This window comes from Bos indicus, chromosome 8, assembly GCF_029378745.1.
Source record: "Bos indicus isolate NIAB-ARS_2022 breed Sahiwal x Tharparkar chromosome 8, NIAB-ARS_B.indTharparkar_mat_pri_1.0, whole genome shotgun sequence".
Taxonomy (NCBI): Eukaryota; Metazoa; Chordata; class Mammalia; order Artiodactyla; family Bovidae; genus Bos; species Bos indicus.
This window is the reverse complement of record NC_091767.1, coordinates 75,848,291-75,861,105: the sequence shown is the minus strand read 5'-3', so window position 1 is coordinate 75,861,105 and position 12,815 is coordinate 75,848,291.

Here is a 12,815-nt window from a genome sequence, read left to right as displayed (position 1 = left end):
TTAGGACCTTGGAGAGGAGTTATATTTAATTTGGTTTGGTTTTACCACTTGAACCATTTTAGTGCATAAAGTGTAGAAGTGTTAGTCACTCAGTCGTGTTTGACTCTTTGTGATCCCATGGACTGTAGCCCGCCAGGCTTCTCTGTCCATGGGATTTGCCAGGCAAGAATACTGGAGTGGGTAGCCATTCCCTTCTCCAGGGGATCTTCCCAATCCAGGGATCAAACCCAGGTCTCCTGAATCACAGACAGATTCTTTACCATTTGAGCCACCAGGGAAGCATAGTTCTGTGCTTTTGAGTATATTCACACTGCTGTGCAACTATATATTTAATTTATATAATATTGTTATATAGGGCTTCCCTGGTGGCTCAGTGGTAAAGAATCTGTCTGGCAATGCAGGAGACATGGGTTCCAAGCCTGATCTGGGAAGATCCCACATGCTGTGGAGCAACTAAGCCTGTGTTCTGAAACAATTGAGCCTGTGCTCTACAGCCCACAAACCAACTCCTGAGACTGCACGCTGCAGCTACTGAAGCCCATGCACCCTAGAGCCCATGCTTTGCAACAGTAGAAGCCACCGCGACGAGAAACCTGCATACCATCACCAGAGAGTAGCCCCCGCTTGCTGTAGCTAGAGAAAAGCCTGTGCAGCAACGAAGACCCAGCACAACCAAAAAATAAATAATTAATATATTGTTATATATCTGGCTTATATATTTATGTAAATATATATAAATTATGTATTTGTATATAAAACAGTTACTTGTGCTTCATTGACTACATGGAAACTTTTGACTCTGTGAGAGGGAAACTGTTAGTCATTCAGTCGTGTCCGACTCCATAGACTGAAGCCCGCCAGGCTCCTCTGTCCATGGAATTCTCCAGGCAAGAATATTGGAAGTGGGTTGCCATTCCTTTCTCCAAGGGATCTTCCCGATCCAGGGATCGAACGTGGGTCTCCCGCATTGCAGGCAGATTCTTTACCATCTGAGCCACCAGGGAAGACTGTGTGGATCAAAACGAACTGTGGAAAATTCTTAAAGCAATGGGAATACCAGACTACCCTACCTTTACTCTGAGAAACCTGTATGTGAGTCAAGAAGCAACAGTTAGAACTGGACTTGGAACAATGGAAAAGGAGTTCAACAAAGCTGTATGCTGTCACCCTGCTTGCTTAACTTCTATGCAAAGTACATCATGTGAAATGCCAGGCTGGATGAATCATAAGCTGGAATCAAGATTGCTGAGAGAAATACCAACAACCTCAGATATGCAAATGATACCACCCTAACGGCAGAACATTGTGTGTGTGTGTGTGTGTGTGTTAGTCGCTCAGTCGTATCCTACTCTTTGTGACCCCATGGACTGTAGCCCACCAGGCTCCTTTGTCCATGGGATTCTCCAGGCAAGAATACTGGAGTGGGTTGCCATTTACCTTCTCGAAAAAGGTGAAAGAGAAGAGTCAACATTCAAAAAACTAAGATCATGGCATCCATTCCCATCATTTCATGGGAAATAGAAGGAGAAAAAGTAGAGGAAGTAACAGATTTTCTTTTCTTGAGCTCCAAAATCACTGTGGACGATGACTGCAACTGTGAAATTAAAAAGCACTTGCTCCTTGGAAGGAAAGCTATGACAAACCTAGACAGCATATTAAAAAGCAGAGACATAACTTTGCCAACAAGGGTCCATAGAGCCAAAGCTATGGTTTTTCCAATACTCACATATGGATGTGAGCGTTGGACCATAAAGAAGGCTGAGTGCTAAAGAATTGATGCTTTTGAATAGTGGTGCTGGAGAAGACTCTCGAGAGTCCCTTGGACAGCAAGGATATTAAACCAGTCAATCCTAAAGGAAATCAACCCTGAATATTCACTGAAGGACTGGAAAAGACCCTGATGCTGGGAAAGACTAAAGGCAAAAGGAGAAGGGGACGACAGATGACAAGTTGGTTAGATAGCAAGTCCAACTCAATGGACATGAGTTTGAGAAAACTCTGGGTGGTAGTGAAGGACACAGGAGTCTGGCTTACTGCACTGCACGGGATCTCAAAGAGTCAGACACAACTTAGGACTCAACAACAACAATATAATTTATATAAAATACATTTCATTTATATAATTATTTGGTTTATAAAATAGAGAAACATTACCAATTTTGCCAGCCTGAGCACACTCAATCTCTGGACTCAGTGTTACCAGAAAAGCAAGCACATACCAGTTGTAGGAGAGACTGTGGAGAGGCAGAGAATGCCACCCTGGGGGGGAAGATGGGCACATGAGGCCCCTCCTGTGGGGAGGAGCGGACTGGGTGCAGAGTTGGAGCGGCAGAGAAGGTGGACGTGGGCAGGCTGGGCTCTGAAAGCCAGGCTGAGGTTCAGGAGCTTCTGCTGAGAGTCAGGGGGCCCTGGGAGCTGGGGAGGTTGTGTTGGGAAAGACTGCGCTGGGGCCCTGCAGAGGAGGCAAGGAGGAAGTGAATTCGGAACCCACGGTGGTGAGACTAGAAGCAGGACTGCGTGAGGTGCTTTGAGAGAACGGTGTGTGAGCACTAGGGCCGGGACAATGAGAACCGTGTCTTTTTTTTCGCCTTTAAAAAAATTTTTTTTAAAAAACTGAAGTACAGTAGCTGTACAATATTATATAAGTTCCAGGTGTACAATAGAGTGACTCACAATTTGTAAAGGTTATGCTGCATTTATAATTTTTATAAAATATTGGCTAGAGTCCCTGTGTTGCACAGTACATCCTTGTAGCTTATTTTATACACGGTAGTTTGTACTCTTACCCCACTACCCGTGTGTTGCCCCTCCACGCTTTCCTGTCCCCACTGGTAAAAACCAGTTTGGAGAACTGTGCTTTTAGAGCACAGAACCACCACGTCTTGAGCGTAGGGTGGAGGAGGAAGGGAGAAGAAAGAGACCTGAGCAAGCCCTGTTGACTGGAAGACTGGAGGGCTGTTTATTGAACTAGTGAGCGTAGGAGGAGGATAGGCTGTGGGGAAGTTGATAATAATTGTGGCTCAGACATTCAGTCACTTGCCTGTGGTTACATAGCATGTAAGAGGCAGCCGGGCTCAGATGCAGACACGTCAAGTGTAAGTACGGAAGCATCCAGTCGGTAGTTACTAGAATGTGCTCAGGGGTCAGGTAACCCGGGCTCCTGTTGACCTGTGACAAGTTGATTAATCTCTCTAAGGCTCGGTTTCCTTAAGTGGAAAATGGGGAGACAACACTTATCTCATTAGGGTTGTAAGGATTTAATGAGATGATGTATATAAAGAAGTTAGTACAGTGCCTACTATGTTGTAAACACTCCATAAATCTTAGCTTCTAATAACCACAGCAGCAGCAGCAACAAATACTAGTCTGGGACTTGGGAGTGAAGGTCTGGGTTGGTGTTAGAGCACTGTTGGCACAACAGTGGGTGCTGAACTCATGATGCCAGGGAGGAGCTCACTGGAGAGGAGAAGAGGAAAGGAGGGTGGGTGCAGAGAGGATAACCTACCACAGAGGCTGCGGAGGGGCAAGAGAAGCAAGACAGCCATGCTGCATGGCGGAGTTGAGGGTAAGGCAGCAAATTCATTTTTTAGAAAAGTTAATTAGCTTACTTATTTTGGGCTGTGCTGGGCCTTTGTCACTGCATGCGGGCTTTCTCTAGTTGCAGTGAGCAGAGGCAACTGTAGTTGTGATGCTCAGGCGTTTCATTGCCCCAGTGGCTTCTCTTGTTGCAGAGCACTGGCTCTAGGGCATGTGGGCTTCAGTAAGTAGTTGTAGCTCCCAGGCTCAAGAGCACAGGCTCAGTAGCTGTGACGTGCAGGCTTAGTTTCCCTGTGGCATGTGGGATCCCAGGCCAGGGATTAAACTCGTGTTCCCTGCATTGGCAGGCAGATTCTTAACCACTGGGCCACCAGGGAAGTCCCTCAAATTTGGGTTTTAATCCAGGCTGTCACTGCTGCTATGGGGCTTTAGAAGAGCCCCCCAATTGCCTTGATCCCCCATTCCTTCATCTGCTCCATTGACCTGGTCTGTGTGCAGGTGATGGAAATCTGTGATACCTGTACAGCTCTGGGTGCTTCATAAACAATAGCTGTTGTTAGGAGAAGGAATAAATGTTCCCAGAGACAGTGGCTTCGTGGAAGACAAAGAATGGTAGTGTCTTAAGAAGGGATCAACAGCCTCACCACTGCCAAGAAGTCAACAAAGATAAAGGCAGAAGTGTATTCATTAGATGTGACAAGGAGATGAAAATGACCTTGGTGAGCCAGCTTGAGGGATGCTGAGCACAGAAGGTGGGGGCAGTGGCTGAGGAGTGATGGGAGGTAGGGAGTGGAGCTGAGCAAGCAGGTGACTGCTCGGCAGGGAGGAGGGAAGATGATCAAATGGGGAGTGGGTCGCGGCAGGCATGGTTCTGAGATGGGGAACCAGAGCACATGGCACGTTTGCCCATCCCAGAGTGTGACTGCTTTGTATCAACCCTGCCTCCACCTGAGGTGCTGGCTCCAGGCCTGGGACTCTCTGTTGTCTACACAAAGCCTCTCTGTCTGGGCACAGACCATGTTACGATCCCAGGGTGCTCTGGGCCCCAACCTGGGTCACCCAGCGTCAAGGCCAGGCACCTCCTCTCTCCACCCTACTTTCTGGTGTGGCCAAGGAAAAGTCAAAGTGGTTCACACCTTCTGCCAGGGCCTTGGCTTCCATTCCTCTCCCTTCATGACTGGATCTGTGCAGCCTGGGGAACACAGAGAGTAATAATAAAAATAGTTATCAATTATATCCTTTCTCCTGGTTCCTTCTCACCAGTATTTAAACAATCCTGTGTTAGAAACACATAAGATGTTTTTATTTTATTTCTACTTATTTAAAGAACCATCTTGCCTGAGTTAGAATTCAGGGTTATTTTTTAAAATTTATTTTTATTATTTGTTTATTTGGCTGTGCTGGTCTCAGTTGCGGCATGTGGGATCTAGTTCCCTGACCAGGGATTCAGGCTTTCCAGATGGTGCTAGTGATAAAGAACCCACCTGCCGATGCAGATAGAAAGACATAAGAGTCTTGGGTTCGATCCCGGGATTGGGAAGATCCTCTGGAGGAGGGCACGGCAAACCCCTCCAGTATTCTTGCCTGGAGAATCCCATGGACAGAGGAACCTGGTAGGCTGCAGTCCATAGGGTCACACAGAGTTGGACACGATTGAAGCAACTGAGCACAGTATCACGACCAGTGATTGAACCCAGATCTCTTGCATTAGGAGTATGGAGTCTTAACCACTGTACCACCAGGGGAATCCAAAAACATTTCAGAAAAAAAATTCCTCTAATTCCACATCCTTCTGTATCTATTCTCCTTCCACCCAATTTTTCCAGTCAGTAATCTATATTGCATGAGCTTCTTATTCCTGAAGTAAGAAAAAGCAAAAGAGTTCCAGAAAAAGCAAGAGTTCCAGAAGTAAGAAAAAGCAAGAGAGTTCCAGAAAAATATCTACTTCTGCTTTATTGACTATGCCAAAGCCTTTGACTGTGTGGATCACAACAAACTCTTGAAAATTCTTAAAGAGATGGGAATACCAGACCACCTGACCTGCCTCTTAAGAAATCTGTATGCAGGTCAGGAAGCAACAGTTAGAACTGGACATGGAACAACAGACTGGTTCCAAATAGGGAAAGGAGTATGTCAAGGCTGTATATTGTCACCCTGCTTATTTAAATTATATGCAGAGTACATCATGAGAAACGCTGGGCTGTATGAAGCCCAAGCTGGAATCAAGATTGCCGGGAGAAATATCAATAACCTTATATATGCAGATGACACCACCCTTATGGCAGAAAGTGAAGAGGAGCTAAAAAGCCTCTTGATGAAAGTGAAAGAGGAGAGTGAAAAAGTTGGCTTAAAGCTCAACATTCAGAAAACTAAGATCATGGCATCTGGTCCCATCACTTAATAGGAAATAGATGGGGAAACAATGGAAACAGTGATAGACTTTATTTTAGGGGGCTCCAAAATCATTGCAGATGGTGACTGCAGCCATGAAATTAAAAGACACTTGCTCCTTGGAAGAAAAGTTATGACCAACCTAGACAGCATATTAAAAAGCAGAAACATTACTTTCCCAACAAAGGTCTGTCTAGGCAAAGCTATGGTTTTTCCAGTAGTCATGTATGGATGTGAGAGTTGGACTATAAAGAAAGCTGAGTGCCAAAGAATTGATGCTTTTGAACTGTGGTGTTGGAGAAGACTCTTGAGAGTCCCTTGGACTGCAAGGAGATTCAACCAGTCCATCATAAAGGAAATCAGTCCTGAATATTCATTGGAAGGACTGGTGTTGAAGCTGAAACTCCAGTACTTTGGCCACCTGATGCGAAGAACTGGCTTATTTGAAAAGACCCTGATGCTGGGAAAGATTGAGGCAGGAAGAGAAGGGGACAATAGAGGATGAGATGGTTGGATGGCATCACCGACTCAATGGACATGAGTTTGAGTAAACTCCGGGAGTTGGCGAGGGACAGGGATGCCTGGCGTGCTGCAGTCCATGGGGTCACAAAGAGTTGGGCATTGTTGAGCAACTGAACTGACTGAACTTACTCCTGAAACCACAATACCCCATCTCCACTGCCCACTGCAAATATAGAGTGAGCTGCTTTTTGCCAAGATAATAACCTCCTTGTTCTGACGTCCAATGGTCCCTTCCTATGAACTACCTGGCCCTCTCTTTGGCATTATGGATTGCTGATCTCTCCCTCCTTCTTGAATCTCTGTCCTTTCTTGGCTTCCTTAAAACTATGTTCCTTCCTGTAAATATAGTAGAACATAAAACTATGTTCTACCTCTTTGAGAGCTTCTTCCTTATTTACTTTGAACATGTATCCATGAACATCAGTATGGTATCCTCCTTCATGTTTCTTTTCCCTTCTGGTGGAACAGCCTTTTACTCATATGGTTTCATGGGAGTCACATCCTATGACCCCACCTCCCTTCCCTCTCCACAGGTCATTGGTGTTGTGGTCCAAGCGTAGGTTGGAAAACAATTTCCAGACATGAAGCAGAATGAATGGAGAATAGAGTTTATTAGAGCAGAAGATGCTGTTAGAACAGTGGGTTCATCTCCTGACAGACCAGGGAGAGCCAACACCTTTCATGGGCTAGTAGCCAATTTTTATAGCCTCAAGACAAAGAAAATTCCTGCTGGAAGGGTGGCATTAGGTGATTGGTTAGGGTGCTATGACAAATCTAGACAATGTATTAAAAAGCAGAGACATCACTTCGCTGACAAAGGTCCATATAGTTGAAGTTATGGTTTTTCCAGTAGTTATATATGGATGTGAGAGTTGGACCATAAAGAAGGCTGAGCACTGAAGAATTGATGCTTTCAAATTGAGGTGCTGGAGAAGACTCTTGAGATGCCCTTGGACTGCAAGGAGATCAAACCAGTCAATCCTAAAGGAAATCAACCTTAAATATTCATTGAAAGGACTGATACTGAAGCTGAAGCTCCAATAACTTGGCCACCTGATGTGAAGAGCCGGCTCATTGGAAAAGATCCTGATGTGGAAAAAGACTGAAAGCAAAAGGAGAAGAGGGCAGCAGAGGCTGAGATGGTTAGATAGCATCACGGACTCAAAGACATGAATTTGAGCAAACTCCAGGAGATAGCAGAGGACAGAGGAGCCCGGAGTACGCAGTCTATGAGGCTGCAGATTTGGACATGACTTAGTGACTGAACAACAACAACAATAGGGTGTTATAGGGTGGGTAATAAGGTGGCTATTTTTATCAAATACGGAGTCAGGGGGCTGGCTGGTTTAGATTGGGGGGCTCGTGGCAATGGTTGCTATGGGGTTCAGTCAGTTTCAGGGATGACCTTGGTGCAGGGCTCCACATCTGTGACCTTGGTGCAGGGCTCCATAATTGGTGCAAGGAATGGCACCTGACCAAAGCCAGGCTGATGAGAGCAAGTCCTTAGGAATTTTGGAGTTTGAACTGAGAAGCATAAACCTGAACTGGAACTGAAAGAGATGAATCAATATTTTGTTAGGTACCTGGAATTAAACTATCAATTTGAGCATTATCAGAAGCTGGGTTTGTTATTATTATTATTATTATTATGGTGACTGAGGAAGTGTAAGATGCTTGTCTGGAAAGAAGAAAGGAGAGGGAGAAGGCAGGGTCGGGACAACAAGCAGGACTTGTTCAGTTCCTCAGGCTCTTGCAATGTACTTCCATCTTGATTGCTGGGACCTAGGCCTCTCAGGTCCAGGGAATCAATATCAGAGAACAGCCGATAACTTAGCTTCTGCAGTTCAGCAAGGTGCATAAATGATCTAGCTCCTAGCAGTCTGAGGTCAAGACTGAAACATTCCCATATCTGAGTTAAATAAGTTAAAACTTGCTCTGTAGTCCTCTAATTGCTTTCAGACCACCATTTTGGATATCTCTACCCTGCCAGGTGTGGCTCACCTGGTGACTTAGCAGTAAAAAAAAAAAAAAATCCACCTATCAATGCAGGAGTCCCGGGTTCAATCCCTGGGTCGGGAAGATCCCCTGGAGAAAGAAATGGCAACCCACTCTAGTGTTCTTGCCTGGGAAACCCCATGGACAGATGAGCCTGGAAGGCTACAGTTTATGGGGTTGCAGAGTCAGACACGATTTAGCAACTAAACACCACCACCACCACCACCCCGCTGCCAGGCAAACGTGATGATGTCTCTCACCATAAAGTGACTTGAACAGGATGCAGGAAAGGCAAGGACATCATTCAAGGACAGGTTGAAGAAAGGTTTCCAGCCTTGTCACTCCAGCCTGTGATGCCCCAGGAAGCCAGAAACCACAGTCAAAGGGACTGAAAGTGCTCCCAGACAGAGTGCTAAAAAGGAGAAACTGCTCCAAGAGCTGGCACAAACCTTGCATCTTCTTGGCAAACCTGAAGATTCAGAAAGCGTGGTTCTACAAAATTCTAGCATTGATTATGGAAGTGGAAGTCTTGTGGTATTCATGGATGTTTTCAACTTTTAAATAGTGTTTCTATCTGGGCAAAGTTCTCATTTAAAAACCTAGCCTCCTCAATACAGAAGTCAGAACTAAAATTCCAGGCACCCCTTGCATTTTGTCTACAGGCATGCTACTTCCCCCACGTGAATCTTTGATTGGAAGTGAGCAATCTGAGCGAGGTAAATATCACTGAAGTTCAGCAGTATTTCTGGTTCTCCTCTCCTTCTAAGCACCAGGAGGACAGTGCTTGTGGTCATGAGATTTGTTCTGATCAATGCAGTGTGAGCAGAAGCCAGTATACGCTTTCCAACCTCACTCTCTTCTGCCACAGCCAACTCTGAAAGTTCATATCAAGAAGGTAGCATCAGGACTTCCCTGGTGGTCCAGCAGAGAACTTGATTCCACATGCTGCAACGAAGAGGTCACATGCCACTACTGAAAGACCCTGTGTGCCTCAACTAAGATCCAGTGCAACCAAATAAATACTTTAAAAAAATTATTTTAAAAAGAAGAAGGTGTCATCGTAAGCTGGTGGAGCTTCCGATAGCTTAGATCCCTCAGTGACCACAGTGAGAAGACTCTTCCTCTCCCTTTCACCCATACTGGAACCGTAGCTGAACAAGAAATACATCTTTGCTATTTTAAGCCAGTAAGATCTGGAGGTTGTTATCTAACGAATTCTGTGTTATCTAACAAATTCTGACCGATATAGAAAGGAGGCAGGTTGGACATAGGACTTGAATTTCCTATAGCACAAGTGTCTAGCTTTTGGGAGTGGTGGTGGCAACAGCAGTGGCTTCCTCGTGGTTACAATACTGAGTTCTTGATGCACATTGAGTACGGCAGAAACCATCACAATATTGTAATTATCCTCTAATTAAAAATAAAAAAAACAATACTGAGTTATTACCACCAAAGTGCCATAGGGCTTAGTGTTTGGAGCAGTGATGACTGCCACTTCCTCATCAGGTTGCACGGTGTGGTTTGGGTGTTGCTCCTAGAAACAGCCTCAGGCCCGTTCCCCTAACCCTCCTAACAACGCTGAGCTACACGATATCTTTGAACAAATCCCTTTTATGCTTCAACTATTCAGAAGTGGATTCCATTATTTGTGATCAAGAACTCTGACTGATAAAATTGCTATATTTAGTAAATCTCATGTTCTATCAATTATAAGAGGCAAGTTATTTGAATTACTAAATGAATAATATGAATCACTAAAAAAATAGAGGTTTGAAATAAAAAAATAGAGGCTGTTACATGCCATTAATGGTAAGATATATTCTGATTTTAGAGTTGTTTAAATTAGAAGAAAAATGGGCCTCAAGATCAATGAAATATGATATTAGCCAACGGAATTCTCCCTACCCCCACCCCAGATGTAATTGACAGATGGCTGATTTTCAAAGAATAGTTGTAAAAGAATAGTATCATCTGGGAGGAAAAATAAAACCATACCCAATCCTTATAAATGCAGAGATGTGTGATTGCTCAATTCCAGAAAAATCCCTAAGACACCACCAGAAAGTGGAGTGCTAATCAGTTCAGTGTCCCATAGAGAAACCCTCCCACAATGGTGCTCTTAGAGCACTGGGTAAGGAATCTCATTTTTGTGGGCAAAACCTGGGGCAACCAGATTGGCTGATGGAAGAACTCTGTATTCAAAGAAGTGAGTCAACCAATAGCTGCCAAGAGATTTTCTAGTCCCATCATTTTCATTGTTACTCATGGCCAAAATACATTCTATTATGGCCACTATATAATGGCCACTATATAATTAGTGGCTACCGTACAATGTTTTCTTTCTACTCCATTTTACTCTCTATATCTTCCATCTCTAAATATCAGGAGGCTTTTTTTGTGGGCAGGTGGGGAGGAGTGGTTTAAAGGATACGAAGAATATTGGTCCTGTGATTTACCCTCCAGAAGCAGCAGCTGGATGTGTCATTGAGCTGTCCTCCATTGAAAAGGAAGTTAATTTATTGGCATATATACAATGGGATAGTTGGATTATATAGGTGAGGGCATTTTTGGAATCATACATATAGGGAAACAATGAACTATAGTGAACAAATGCCATTCTGCTTTTTCAGAATCTCTCTTCTTCTGTTCTACTCATCCCAAAGTCCATGCAGTTATGATGGTAGGGCCATGTTAAGCAATCTGATTCTCATCCATTCCTTGGACCCAGTTAATTGGTCCAAGCCTCTAACTAAGCTGAGTCAATCAAAGTGCTTCCTGAGAAACATGCAAACTGCAGCCAAGAAAATGAAGCCAGTGTCTTTTTGGACGCCTAGACAGTACGATTTTAAGCTTTGGGGTTGTCTGAAGTTTCGTTTTTCAGCACATGGACCAGAAGCACCTTGGAAGCCAGTCTTGGGGTGGGGATGACAATGTTGAGGCAAGGCAGAGGATGGAAATGAAGGAGACAGGCAGAAAATAAGAGAGATGAAAAGTGGAGAGATGCTAATGGCTTTTGTACCTATTAGTTTCGGTTGTTCTTGAGGCATCCTTGTCTTTAGGTTTCAGGTATCTGATGATAAATGTATCTTTTTGTTTAAACCAGTTCCTATTTTTCCTGGATGAGTTCTTTCACTCTCCTGGTTTGACTACTGCCCCTCTGCTAAAACTCACAAAATGTTATCTTCAACCTGGACCTCTCTCCTGCACCTCAGACCTGTTTATCCAACCATCTAGTGAACATCTCAACTTGGATGTCCAATTAGTACCTGAAATTCAACATACCCGAAACAGAACTCATCACCTCCCCACCTCAAACCCCTGCTGAAACTTACTCCTTTTCCTGTGTTCTCTATCTTAGCAAATAGCATCACGGTACTACTATCACCGGGCTTCCTTGGTGGCTCAGTGGTAAAGAATATGTCTGTAATGCAGGAAACCCGGGTTCCATCCCAGGGTGGGGAAGATCCCCTGGAGGAGAGCATGGCAACCCACTCTAGTACTCTTGCCTGGAGAATCCCATGGACTGAGGAGCCTGGGGGACTTCAGTCCATAGGTCGCAAAGAGTCAGACACAACTGAAGCATCTGAACACGCACACATGCATCCCTATCACCAGCCAGGTGGTTATCCCAGACTTTTCCTCCCTCTTACTCCCCATATCCTATAGGTCTAGGGCTCCAAGTCCTGACAATTGTAACTTAGAGAGTTATATTCTCAATGCTTTCTTGATCTCCCCATTCCTATTTCCCTAAGTCATTTCAATCCCTCACCTACACTCTCAAATGCCTTCAATCCCTCCTTCTACCCAGCCGCCCAAATCATCCTTCTAATTTCTGAATATGATCACATTTACCCCTCTGTTCAAAATTTCTTCAGTGGCTCCCCACTGTCTTCTGGATAAAATCTAAACTCCTGCAGCTGGGTCACAAATTCACTCATATTACACTCAGATGTGCAATATTATTAGTCTTCTCTCTTTCCTAGAACTGATTTGATCTTGTTCACAGTGCCCCCACCCTGCTGGGTAACAGGAGCAGGGGAAACTAAAATTAATCCTCTCTGGTAAATTCAGTTGGGTCTGAAATTTTATTTTAGACATGTCTAAGTAACTCAATAGGTTTGGATGACTCAGACTTTCAGGTTGTTTTACCCTTCCTTGTCTCATTTTCAAGATAGCACTTGGATTTATAGAGATGTCATTGAAGGAAGGGGGTCCCTTACCCATGTGGTCCCTGGGGTTGTGTCATTTGGCATTTATTGAGATGCAGCATTTGCTGAGATGTGTCTGGTATAAATACCATCCTCAGAGGTAGCTATTACAGATGAGGAAGCTGAGGCTAAACTATTTTACACATGAGGAAGCCAAGGCTA